Genomic DNA, 13,191 nt, shown 5'->3' with positions numbered 1-13,191 from the left:
CTTCCGATCTATAGATACATTTTACCAAAACAAGTTTCTCAAAGTTCCCTCCAGTTTACTTCCGAGGGGTACACACTGGCTTGGAGAATTACTTTATTTTTTAGCCTTGCCTACTATGGCAAATGAAAAATGGTCCCTTTGCAATTGCAATTTGCATTTCCATGGTAATTAAGAGGCTGGACATTTCATATTTCTTAATTTTGAGAAGCAGTCTCTTTCTCATTTATCTATTGGGAGCTTAGAGGCTCTTTGAAAACTAATCAGATGAGTTTCTTTTCTTTCTAACCCACCCATCTTTACTGCCCATCCTCTCCTTCAGCATGGAGGTCTGGAGGCTGACCTGAACGGCTCCTGCAGCCCACCCTTGGGATCAGCAGCCCTCCTCGCATCTGCAAGGCTGGGAGCAGAGACCCCTCCTCCAGTATCTTGGCAGGACTTTTCCAACTCATTTGTCACTGTCTACAAGAACATAAGCAGCTTGTCATCCATCCCCACTGGCTGGTCACCGCCCACCATCAAGGAGACCACCATCAAGGACAAAACCTGTGGAGGGACCCAATAAACAGTGGGAAGGGGACAGATTGAACAATTCCTCCTGGGGAGGCAAGAGAGAAAATGAACCTCAGTCAGAGCACAGAAACATTTAACATATGCCATGGATTAAAAAAAACTTTAAAAGTTGTAGGTAAATTCAGAAAGAGAATAGTCACGGTGAGAAAAATTAGCACTGGAAGATAATGTGGAATAAATGCCTTAAAATGTGGAGGAACAATACATGAAAATCATCAGGGAGAAAATGAGAGGCTTGCTGGCAGTTCCAGGCAGTACAGCATGTAAAGAACAGGCACTCCAAAAGGAGCTGGAGGGGAAACAAATGAAAGAAATGCTAGAAGAAAATGTCTCTGGGCTGAAGATATGCCATAAAGTCTCCAACTCCAAGGATAAGTTATGAGAAAGTCTTGCAGAATTCCAGAAAAAAGCGGTCACAACCAAAACAAGGAGATTCAGTGTGGTGCCAGATTCCTAGGCAATTTGGGGACAATGTCCAGGGATTCTGACTGTCTGATCAACGAGCCTTTCCCCTGCTATGATGGAATTCATGTGTCAGGGCAGAAGAAGGAAAATATCTAACATGGCAAGACACAGAGAAGGCCCCTTTGACCCGCGGAAGTTTCCCCCTCACGGACATAGTTCAATCACAGCAGAAATCTCGAGATAAAACACAGAAAATAGTGGTGAGCAATGACCCTTGCAAAATATGTGGTTTAATCTAAATATGCCTGGGATTCTGTACAATAATTGCTAAATAGGGATTCTTGAAACATAAGCCACGTACTGTAAGGGAAACCTGTAGCAGCCTGAAAGTAAAAACTAGAATTGATCTTCAGGAGTTGAGCAAGGAGTGAAGCGGAGAAGCACAAGGGTCTGATTTGGCGCCAGGGAAGATGGGGAGGAAAATCTCATTGGGGAGGGGGGCATTGTTACCATTTACTTTTTATACATCAACAGGGAAGTATCGTTTAATTATGAGTATCAGGACTTGTAAAGCACCAACTGGTAAAAAAGAAGCTGAGTAGAACTTCTGAATTAATGGGCGGAGGTAGGGAGGGTGGAGAGAATGAGTAAAGAGACAAAATTAAGAAAGAGGGGAGACAGAGGAAATAACAGCAGTAACAACAAAATCTAATAAAAGATGAAAAATTTAAAACCATGGATATCAACTTTCATAAGAAATGTGAATGGGCTGAATTTCCTATCAAAAGCCCGTAAGGCTGGGATAAAATCCAAATCTAGTTTAAGTGCTGTTTACAAAGGCATACACCAAAAATGCTGACAAATAGAAGTCCAAAATAGTCTACATTTGAAAACTGAAATTTAAAAGATAACAAGAATGACAAACTAATGTTGTCTAAAGGATTCAAGGCAGAAAGCATTCACAGGAACAAAGAGGGATATTATGTAAGTGTGCAAGGTACAATCCACAGAGATTCAACAGTCATAAATCTTAATGCATCAGAAAATACAGCAGCTGTGACGGTTACTTTTATGTGTCAATTTGTCAAGGCCAAGATTTGGCCAAACACCAGTCTAGATGTTGCTGTGAAGATATTTTTTTAGACAAGAGTAACATTTATACCAGTAGACTTTGAGTAAAGCAGATGACCCTCTATAACGTGGGTGGGTCTCACCCAATCAGATGAAGGCCTTAAGAGGTGATGACTGAGGTCTTCTGAGGAAGAGGGAACTCTGCCAGCAGATGACCTTCAGATTTCAGTTGCAACATCAACCTTTCCCTGGGTTTCCAGCCTGCCCTGCAGATTTTGGACTTGCCAACCCCCATGATCACATGAGCCAGTTCCTCAAAATAAATCTCTCTAGATATAGGTATAGATATAGAGATAGAGATAGAGATAGAGATAGAGATATCCCCTATTGGTTCTGTTTCTCTAGAGAACCCTGACTGATACGGCACCCAAACTCATAGGGCAACAACTTGGAAATACTAAGAGAACTTATTAAAACACAGCTCTTGTCCTAATTCAATGCCATCTCTCTAGGAGGCCTGTCTTCACTCCCCCACGAAGTCGAACCCTGTGCTTTGCTGTTGAGTACTGAATGAATGAATGGATGAAGGAATGAATGGCTTCGTAAGGACAGCATCCAGACCCTTTAATGGGATATCTAAAAATGCCTCCCACACTTCAATCCTATTGTCCCATCTGCAGTCCTCTGATGCCTCCCTGTTCTCAGATTCTACATTCATGTGCTTGCCCACTTCTTTCCTATTTAAAGTCCATTTCAATTTACTCAGCAAACATCCTTCCTCACTCTTCTCTGTATGCTTGGCATGTAGCCCAATGCCTACCAGTTTCAGGCATTGGGCTACATGCCAAGCACAGAGAAAAGTGAGGAAGGACGTTCGTGAGTTTTCATCTGAAGGACAGCGGAGTTGGGGCCTTTTTCAGACCATCAGTGTATTAGGCCAAAAATGGTCCCCTAAATATCAGGTCCTACCTCCCGGACCCTGTGAATGTTACCTCATTTGGAAAAAAATGTCTGCAGTTGTGACTAAATGACATGTGATGTAATTACATGAAATGGGGTGATTACCCTGGATTTTCCAGGTGGACCTTAAAGAATGTCAGAAGTATCCCTAAAGGAGAGAGGTAGAGGGAGGTTCGACACACACATAGAGAAGGTGATGTGAAGATGGAACAAAGAGAGACCGGAAGATGCTGGCCTTGAGGATTGGAGTGATGCAGCCACAGGCCAAGGAATGCCAGCAGCCACTATGCTGGAAGAGGGCAGGAAGTGGATTCTTCTTGATTTCAGCCCAATGATACTGATTTCAGACTTCTCGCTCCAGAACTGTTGTTTTAAGCCACTGAGTTTGCGGCAATTTTTTTTTACAGAGGCCACAGGAGATTAATATAATCCTAATGCTGTGTTGGGACTGTAGTCTTGCGGTCATCTGGTGTCCACTGGGGTCCTGCAGATGAGCTTAGGTGAGGCATGGAAATTCCAACCCTTGCAAGGGCAGCCTTGGGATAAACATAACCAGAGTACTGAACCAACCCCTTGGCATTCAAACATATACTCATCAAAATCAAGGAATCAAGGGGCCAAATGACCCTCCTGTGGGTCCCAGGATGATAAACAAGCAGTATTGAGAGTTGGGAAATTGCCCTTGAATGACCAGGCCGAGTGTTCCGCAGACTCAGCGACCTAGGTCCTGAGTGTGTAACCCACTGCTAGCGAGATCAGAACAGCACGTGGGGTATGTCAGCCACACATTGGACATCTAGGACTGTGAGACCCCAGGATCACCCATGTATCCACATTTTAACAGGTTCCCTGGGGATTCTGATGCGCAGGGAAATTTAAGACCCATGACTGTAAAGGCGAGTGATTGCAAGTGTGATCTTCATCCTTCACCTGGGTGACTGTTAGAGATGCAGAAACCCATCCCACCTCAGATCTCCTGAGTTAAGAGTCTTCATTTCAAAGAGATACTCCTGTGATTCATGTAGATAGTAAAGGCAGAGGAGCCCTGCTCTGGGCTGCAGGTTCCCAACCCAGGCTGCACGACTATTAGAACCACCTGGAGAGCCCATCCTGCCCAGGCCAACAGAGCCAGAAGTTTGGATTTATGGGGAGTCCTGGATAGCTGGGAGCAGAAGAGCTGCATTCAGTATTTAGCAAGGTCTGGAACACGTTCCAGCCATGCTCCCACAGACTCCTTCCCAGCCTCCCTGCTGGAGGCTGTCCCACCTGCCCTTGTCCACCTCCAAGACAGGAAACTCTCTTTGGTGTTACATCTCAATGGGTCTTCCTGACACCATGACCTACCAGGTGGCCTCCCTTTGTCTCCAAGGAGGTGGTAGCTCCCCAAGATCACACATCACAGAGCTGGTCGGTGGCAGAGCCTTTGGGAGCAGGGCTCCCAAACCCTGCTCCCTCTATCCCCCATTTCTCTGACCATCCCCCCTCCCCCTCCCTCCTTTCCTATGTTCCGTTATACACCTGAGCTCGCGGTCCACTCTGAAGAATTCTTAAAATTGCAGCAGAAGCGGCCAGAGTTGCGACAGCGGGCTTGGCACTGGTCACGTGGCTCTGTGTCACCAGGGCTGGGTGCTACATCAGGGCCCCCGCAGCCCACCTACCCACGCCGGCCTGAACCTCCACCCACCCCGCATGCACACCCCACACACACTGCATTGTTGCCAGGTGGTTCTGAGCCCCCATGAGTCTGAGTCGTGATTTACTCATCTCTGAAAGCAGAGTGACTGCCACTTAGGGACCTTCTGATGAGTCACCAAGTACATCGAGACGTTTCATACTGGAAAAAAGAGCTTGAGGATGCCAAGGCAACTTTAAAGCAGAAGGACAAATGCCCTCGCAGAGGAGACGCACATCCCAGAACCCCCACCTCTGTGTCCTCATCACCCCACTAGGTCAATAGGCGGGTTCTCCAGAAGAACAGAACTGAGAGGACATATATGGATATATAGAAAGAAATGTATTACAAGGTATTCTCATGTAATTACAGAGGCTGAGAAGTCCCACAATCTGCCGTCTGTAAAGCTGGAGGCCCAGGAAGGCTGGTGGTAGTTCCAATCCAAGTCAGAAGGCCTGAGCCGATGCCAAGGGCAGCAGAAGAGGGACGGCCCAGCTGAAGTTGCGTGGATTCACCCTTCCTCCGCCTTTTTGTTCTATTCAGGCCCCAAACAGATTGAGGATGCCCGCCCACACTGGGGAGGGTGATCTGCCTTACTCAGTCCTAACTCAAGCGCTCTCTCACACACACTCAGAAATGAGGCTTTACCAGCTCTCTGCACACCCCTTGGTCCAGTCAAGTTGGCACATAAACTTAACCATCACGGTCACTGCGGCACCAGGTGAGGTGCACCTCCTCCCCCAGCCTTGGGTTCCTCACCTACGAAATGGGCTCAGCCTGCTGCCCTGGGATCGGTGGAGAGGGGTGACCATGAAAGCCACCAAGACAGGGGCCTGGTCACGGCGTCGCTGAGGGCAGCTCAGAGGCTGCTGATGGTTTGGTCAACAAGCCACAGGGCTCTGTGCCCCCAGGTCTGGACCCCGCAGCAGCTGACATATTTTCTGGGAACCTACTACGCGTTTCCTCCCCGGGTTCTTCGGCAAGAGGTGGAAGGTTCTAAGGAACATCCCCCGTCCCTGCCCTGGAGGGCCTTATGGGCTGGTTTGGTTCAGATGTTGGAAACACCAGCCACCTGTTAGAGAACAGGAATGAGATAACTGGGCAGAAGCTGTGCCGGCCTGCAGATTCCCAGCACGGGAAGAAATTGCCACTGGCTACAGTAGTCAGGGAAGTCTCCCTGGTGGAGGTGCTGACTTTACTTTTTTTTTCTTTTGGTTCTTCTTCTTTCTAAAAAGTAGACTTTATTTCTTTCTTTTTTTTTTTTGTGGTACGCAGGCCTCTCACTGTTGTGGCCTCTCCCGTTGCGGAGCACAGGCTCCGGACGTGCAGGCTCAGCAGCCATGGCTCACGGGCCCAGCCGCTCCGCGGCATGTGGGATCTTCCCGGACCGGGGCACGATGCGTTGCCTGCATCGGCAGGTGGACTCTCAACCACTGCGCCACGAGGGAACCCCCAGACTTTATTTCTTAAAGCAGTTTTAGGCTCATAGTAAAATTGAGCAGAAAGTACAGATATTTCTAATATATACCCCCTACTCCCCAACACCCAGAGCCTCCTCCACTATCAACGTCCCCCACCAGAGTGGTACACTTGTTATAATCAATGAACCTGCATTATCACTTAAAGTCCATAGTTTACTTGAGGGTTCACTCTTGGTGTTGTACCTTTTATGGGGGTTGACAAATGCATGATGACATGTATCCACCATTATAGTATCATACAGAAGAGTTTCACTCCCTTAAAAATCCTATTCATCCCTCCCCCCACCGGCCCCAGAAACCACTGATTTTTTTACTGTCTCCAAAGTTTTGCCTTTTCCAGAATGTCATATAATTGGAATCACGTGGTATGGAGCCTTTATAAGGTTGGCTTCATTAACTTAGTAGCATGCATTTAAGTTCCCTCCATGTCTTTTCATGCCCTGATAGTTCATCTCTTTTCAGCTCTGAATAGTATTCCATGGTGAGGATGTACCAGTTTATCCATCCATCACCTACTGAAGGACGTCGTGGCTGCTCCCAAGAGGTACTGACCTTACATCAGAGAACTGAGCATGGAGGGTCATTAGGTAAGTCTGGCACAGGAGGCTCACAGACCTCCCTGAGCATCAACTCAGGATACCCCTGTACACCACAGGTTGTTGGGAAGGTCTGTGAACTAACCTGTGGGGAAGTGGCAGCACAGGGCCAGTGCACAATGGGACCAGTGGATCCTGGTTCCCTCACATCACCCCCAAAATCATCACCCCTCCTTACAAATGGTCACTACACCTGGTGGTTCATTAAATCCACACGAGGACCCTGGGAGGTAGCTATTGTCCCCAGGTTATGGACAGGGAGTCAGAGGCTCTGGGAAGTTGAGTGACCTGCCCAAGGTCATGCTGTGACACCTCTTTGGTCCGATTGTCCCCAATCCCTGCTACAGTGCCACATGACCCACAGCCCCCATGTCTGAAACCCAACAAGCTCACCTGGGCAGGGGTGCAGGTGGCTCTAAGGAAGATAAAACGTGTCACTAAAGGCCCGTTTTAAACAAACACCCCCAGGCTGTGGGCTCCCAACTTCCTCCCGTGCCTTCACATGGGGCTGTGACTTTTCCTCCCTCCCTTCTGAAGTGACAAGCTTTCAGTCCAAGTCCCCGCTGTCATCTTGACAAAAGCCAGAGCTGGTGGGAGACAACTTCTCGCTCATTTTAGCAGGAAACAATAGAAGAAAACTTAGGCATAAAGCACTTAGGTAATGTCAAGAGGAGCTGAACATTACCCAGTTGAAGATCCTTCCCAAAACTTTCCAGACACCCACTTAGCAGCAGCGATCAGAATACCACAGATAGGTGTCGACGCGGAGACTGGCAGCGAAAGCTGGGGGGAAAAAGCACTTTTGATATTTGTGGGAGCAATTTGGACAGTTTAGCAAAAGAGATATTGTTTTTGATAATTGTTAGAAATATAAATTACCCAGAAGCCTTACTGTGATCACAGATAATTGTTTTCCCCAAGTTTTTGATACAATGGAAACTGTCAGACTCTGGCTGCAACTTGCTCTTTGACTTGCGAAAGAACTTCTGGAACAAGAAAGAAGGAGCCTGGGTACAAGGGATTCTCTTGGCTGTTGCCTCGAGACTGTTACTGCGTGGTACATGAAATGCTGCACGAATTCACTGAATTGTATTTTTTTTCCTGGAGAAAATATGGTATCACTTGTTATCCACAGTTCAGGTTGCCTTTGTGCTGCCCCAATGCAGGGACCACAAGCAGCCATCCTCGAGTACATAACACCTTGGTTCCCTGAGCCTAGGGGAGGACGGTCTGGCCGGATGTCAGCATGTACCTTCTGCCTGGAGAGACGCTGGGGCCCAGGATATGCCCTACCAAGGGCAGCAGAGTTATTTTCAGAATAAGGCTCAGACATCTTTGTGACGGCCTGTAGAGTCCAGAGGTAGCCTGGGGGCAGCTGGAGAAAGGGTAACGTTTGAGTTAGATCCCAAAGAAGGAACAGAGGTTTGCTGTAGGAAGAGGAGGGAAAGGGCCTTCCGGGAAAAAGGCAGGCTGAATGCAAAGGCCTGGAGAAGTGACACAGCAGGTGGGTCCAGGCAGAAGTTTGGGCTGATGAGAGCAAAAGTGCTGGGGAGCATCTGCCAGGGAGGCTGGAGAGGGCTGGGTCATGAAGGACCTGGGAAGAGTTTGGAGATCACCCAATTGGCAAAGAAATAGCAACCCCTCCCTCACACCTGTTGTCCCAAAGTGGTCCCCTGGGGAGGAAGAAGACATAGTTCATGAGAATCAGTTATCTGTTGCTAGGTAAGAAACTATGCCCAAACCCAGTGGTTTAAAACAACCACTTTACTTGCCCTTGATTCTGGACCAGGAATTTGGGCAGGAGTCAGCCGGGTGGTTCTTTTGCTGTGGGTGGCATCAGCTGGGGTCCTTCATTTGGTGGCATTCTGCTGGTGGCTGAGCAGGGCTGGAAGGTCCAAGAAGGCTTCACTCACATAAAGTGGACCTTGGGCTCCTCCTCATGTCCTCTGTCTGTCCAGGTGGCTGCTTGGGCTTCCTCCTGGCATGGTGGTTGAGGGCAGTCAGACTCATACATGGCAGCTGGCTTACACGAGAGAGGCTCCAAGCTGGGGGCAAAAGCAGAAGCTGCGCATCCCTGGAGACCCAGCCCCAGAAATTAGCATCCATTTCCAGCAGAAGTTCACAAGCTGTCGTTCAAAATAAGTCACAGGGGAGCCAGCCCACATTCAACATGATGGGTGATGAAGAATTTGCAGCCATTTTTAATCTACCGCAGCATGGGAACCCCCCAGGAAGTTAAGTGACCAGCCCAATGTCACAGGCTGAGGTAGTGGCAGAATCAGAACTCAGTTTCAAGTCCTTGGCTCCCAGCCAGGGCTCTTTCCTCATCACACAGTCCTCAAAGGCCCTTGTCAAAATGGGAAAATATTTCATCTAAGGAGACAGTAGTTAGGATCGAGGCTTTGACCTTCTCCTTCACCAACTGTCCAGGGACCTTCTAAAAGAATCTGTTGAATTGAATGAAAAGGGCAAGTGGGAACACTTTGTCTTTAGAGAAAAAACAGTAGGAAGAAGAGGGAGTCAGTGTTACTAAGCAACAAATAGAAGGCAGAATAATATGAACAGCATCAAATTAAATAGGGCTTCTCAGCCTTTGTCGAGTCACAGCTCACAGAGAAAATGGCACTTGTGCAGATTAGAGCAAGGCTGCTCCTGTGGGTGCTCACTGGCCCCCAGAGGCTCCAGGCATCCCCGGCAACAATAGATCCTAGCGCTGAGGAAATAACTATTCCAGCACACACTAACCCATTTGCTGTCACCACCACCGCCGCCATCATCACCATCATCACCACGAACACTACCATCACCACCACCACCACCATCTCCATCATCACCACCACCACCACCATCCCACCACCACCACCACCATCACCACCATCATCATCCCACCACCACCACCATCTCCATCATCACCACCACCACCACCACCATCACCATCATCACCACCATCATCATCCCATCACCACCACCACCACCATCGCCATCATCACCACCACCACCATCACCATCATCACCACGAACACTACCATCACCACCACCACCACCATCTCCACCACCACCATCTCCATCACCACCACCACCACCACCATCATCATCCCACCACCACCACCACCATCTCCATCATCACCACCACCACCACCATCATCATGATTACCACCACCACTTTCATCACCATCATCATCAACAAGGAAATATAGCAGGAAAACACCCGAGTAACGTTTAGGGGCTTTACCTCTCTTCCTCATCTCTAAGCCAGGATAGTGCTAGTTAGCATTCACTGAGCACTACTATGTATTATCTCATTTGATCCTCTCAACAACCACGTAAGGCAGATGCTATCTTTCCCCCCATTTTATGGTTAGGGAAACAGAGTCCTTAAGTATCATGTCCAGGGTCATGCAGGTCCTGGTGGCAGAGGCAGGACTTAACACCCAGCAGCCTGACTCACTCTCAACCACTCAGAGCTTCCCTCCTGGGCCTCTTGTGAGACTCAAACAACATCCCTCTTTTGTAGCTGAGGCTCAGAAAGCTTAAGAGACTTGCTCAAGGCCACCGAGCCGGGGGACCAAATCTTGTCTTTCCCTCCTGGCTGGGGCCTCTGTACCCGAGTCCACATTGCCAGAGCCAGCTCTTTACCAGCGTGCCAGATTTTATGGTCTTCAAAAGACCACGCCTCCCTGCATATCTGGCTGTTATCACTCAGTGATGATTGAACCGTCACATTATTGCTCCTGGGTGTGGGTCTTTATCTACACCTGTCTCTGGAGCTTGCAGGCGGTTATCCTGCATGACCGGATGGAATTAGACCTCTCTGGAGGTGAAATAAGATCTATCTGAACATCTGCCTTCTCCCCACACCTTGGGCCATGGGAGGGTGTGTTGAACAGAACTGCAAAAGGGCTCTGCGAATCATAAAGTGTTATTGAAACCTTGTGATGATAAACACGATTGGTACGGCCTGCAGAACAACTGAGCTCTTGGATAGCAAGCTGAGAGCATCATTATCAGGAATTTATTACAACATTTAAAGGATATTATGAGAAAAATTGCAGGAACCATCATGTCCAGCCTGGTGAAGATACAGCTTGTGGAAGCAGGAGTGTGCTGTGGAGCCTTTGCTCTGCTGTGCCCGCTGCTGGGGGCACCATCCCCTACCCCTCTCCTGGCTCAGCGGGTCTCTGCTTGAAGCTCGTCTTACCAGTGTGGGATCCTCTGACCACCTTGACCACCCCAGGGCACTCTGTTGGCCATTGCATTCCATCTGCAAGCCTGGCCATGGCTCTGGGTTGTTTACTTGTATTATTAGTCATTGAATGAATGAATGAATGAGTGAGTGAATGTTTTCAAATCCTCCACACGGCAGTCAAAATGACATCAATCTGATCATATCATTCTCCTGCTTAAAAACCCTCCAAAGATGTCCCGACGCACACAGAAGAAAAAACTCGCTCCTTTCCCTCGCCTCCCTAAGTGATGCTGCCCTACCTGAGTTCACAGCTGTCTCCCCTGTTCCCACCTATTCAGCCACACCGGCCTCCCTTCTGTTCTTCGAGGGTATCAAGCTCTTCCCACCTCAGGGCCTTTGCCCATGCTATTCCTTCCACCCACAATCGCTCCCTGACGCACTCCTCATGCAGCTGCCCCGTGCCCTCCTTCCTCCCAGACCGCTCTATCCACAGCATGCTCGTCCCACCAACCCCACGCATTACTGACCCTGCTGCAGGCCCTTTTAAGTGTCCTCTATTTGTTTGTGAACTGTATTTTTTAATCTCTCTTCTTTACTAGCCTGTAAGTAGATTGACAATAGGAGCCATGCTTGTTTCAGTCACTCGACTGTATCTGCCTTAACAAAGTGCCTCAAAGTGGGTGGGGGGAACTTAAAACACAGAAGTTTCTTCTCTCACAGTTCTGGAGGCCAGAAGTCCAAAATCAAGGTGTCAGCCGGGGTGGTTATTTCCTGGGGGCTCAGTGGGAGGATCCGTTCCAGGACGCCACCTCAGCTTCTGGTGGTGGCTGGCAGTCCTTTGTGCCCGTGACTTGTGATGGCATTACCCAGTCCCTGCCTCTGTCACCATGTGGCCTTCTCCCTGGCTGCCTGTGTCTTCACGTGGTGTTTTCCTCTCTGTGTCTGTGCCCAAATTTCTCCCTTCTTCTAAGAGATTGTAAATCATTGGATTAGGACCCATTGTCTTCCAGGATGACCTCAACTTAATGTGATTACATCTGCAAAGACCCTATTTCCAAAAAAGGTCTCATTCTGAGGTTCCAAGTGGGCATAAATTTGGGGATGATGCTATTCAACCCAGTACACCCATTATCCCTGGCAACCAGTCCATGGTATTTGTTGAATGAATGAACCAATCAATCAATTAATTAACCAGATGACCAGTGTCTCCTGAGGGAGAGTGAGCATATATGTTCTGGGATATTCCAGAGGGCAGGACATGGGGGAAGAGACAGGGAGGAAGATTTCAACTCAGAAGGAGGAAGGACTAGTCGTGACTGAGAAGGGCCAGCACACCCCTATATTTCCATATTTCACTGACCCACTGGGCTTGACAGTCAGGCCTCAGGTCAGCCTGAGGGGAGAGGTCAGCATCACCCCTGGAACGTTGGTTACAGGCAGCTGTCTCATCAGCAGGTGAGCTCCGGCTCACTGGGTATTTGTGCCATGCCCAGCAAAGGCTGCATCACTGTCTTGCCATGGACTTTGTTGAGGGGCTTCAGATAGACGAGCAGAATCTAAGAGCCTTGGCAATTCCCTGGTGGTCCAGTGGTTAGGACTCCGCACTCTCACTGCTGAGGACCTGGGTTCAGTTCCTGGTTGGGGAACTAAAATCCCACAAGATGCACAGCAGAGCCAAAAAAAAAAAAGACTCTAGGAGCCTTTCTAATCCCAATGCTGCAGGATTTATTATCACAACCAAGACTGCAGTGCTGGTCACACCCAGAGGGTGGTGGCCACCCATGCTCCTTCAGTCCAATGCATGGATGCATGGTGCCCTGGGTGAGGGGGCATGACCTTTGTTGTCACACTGTGGCAGAGACAATGAGCTGTCCTCCAAAAATGTGTACCCCTCTTTCCATAGCGCAGCTACTCAGCTGGGGACTACCTTTCCCAGCACCCCTTGCTCTGTATGTGGCCATGTGACTACTTCTCACCAATGGAATGCATGAGTAATGATGTCCCTTCTGGGCTGTGGATGTAAAGAAGCATGTGCCTTCTCTACACACTCATCCTCCAACTGCCAGCCAGGAGGGAGGTCTGTGAGGCGCTGGAAAGACTGAAGCCACAGGCTGGAAGAAGCCTGGGTCCGAGTCACCACGTGGAAGAAGGCAGCCCACCAACCAGGATCACCAGATTGCACTGTTGGAGAACAAAAACTACCTTCTACTGGTTAAGCTACTGAGATCTGGGGATTATTTGTTACAGCAA

The sequence above is a fragment of the Lipotes vexillifer genome, unplaced genomic scaffold, assembly GCF_000442215.2.
Source record: "Lipotes vexillifer unplaced genomic scaffold, Lipotes_vexillifer_v1.1 scaffold49, whole genome shotgun sequence".
NCBI classification, from domain to species: domain Eukaryota; kingdom Metazoa; phylum Chordata; class Mammalia; order Artiodactyla; family Lipotidae; genus Lipotes; species Lipotes vexillifer.
Note: the sequence above shows the minus strand (reverse complement) of the source record.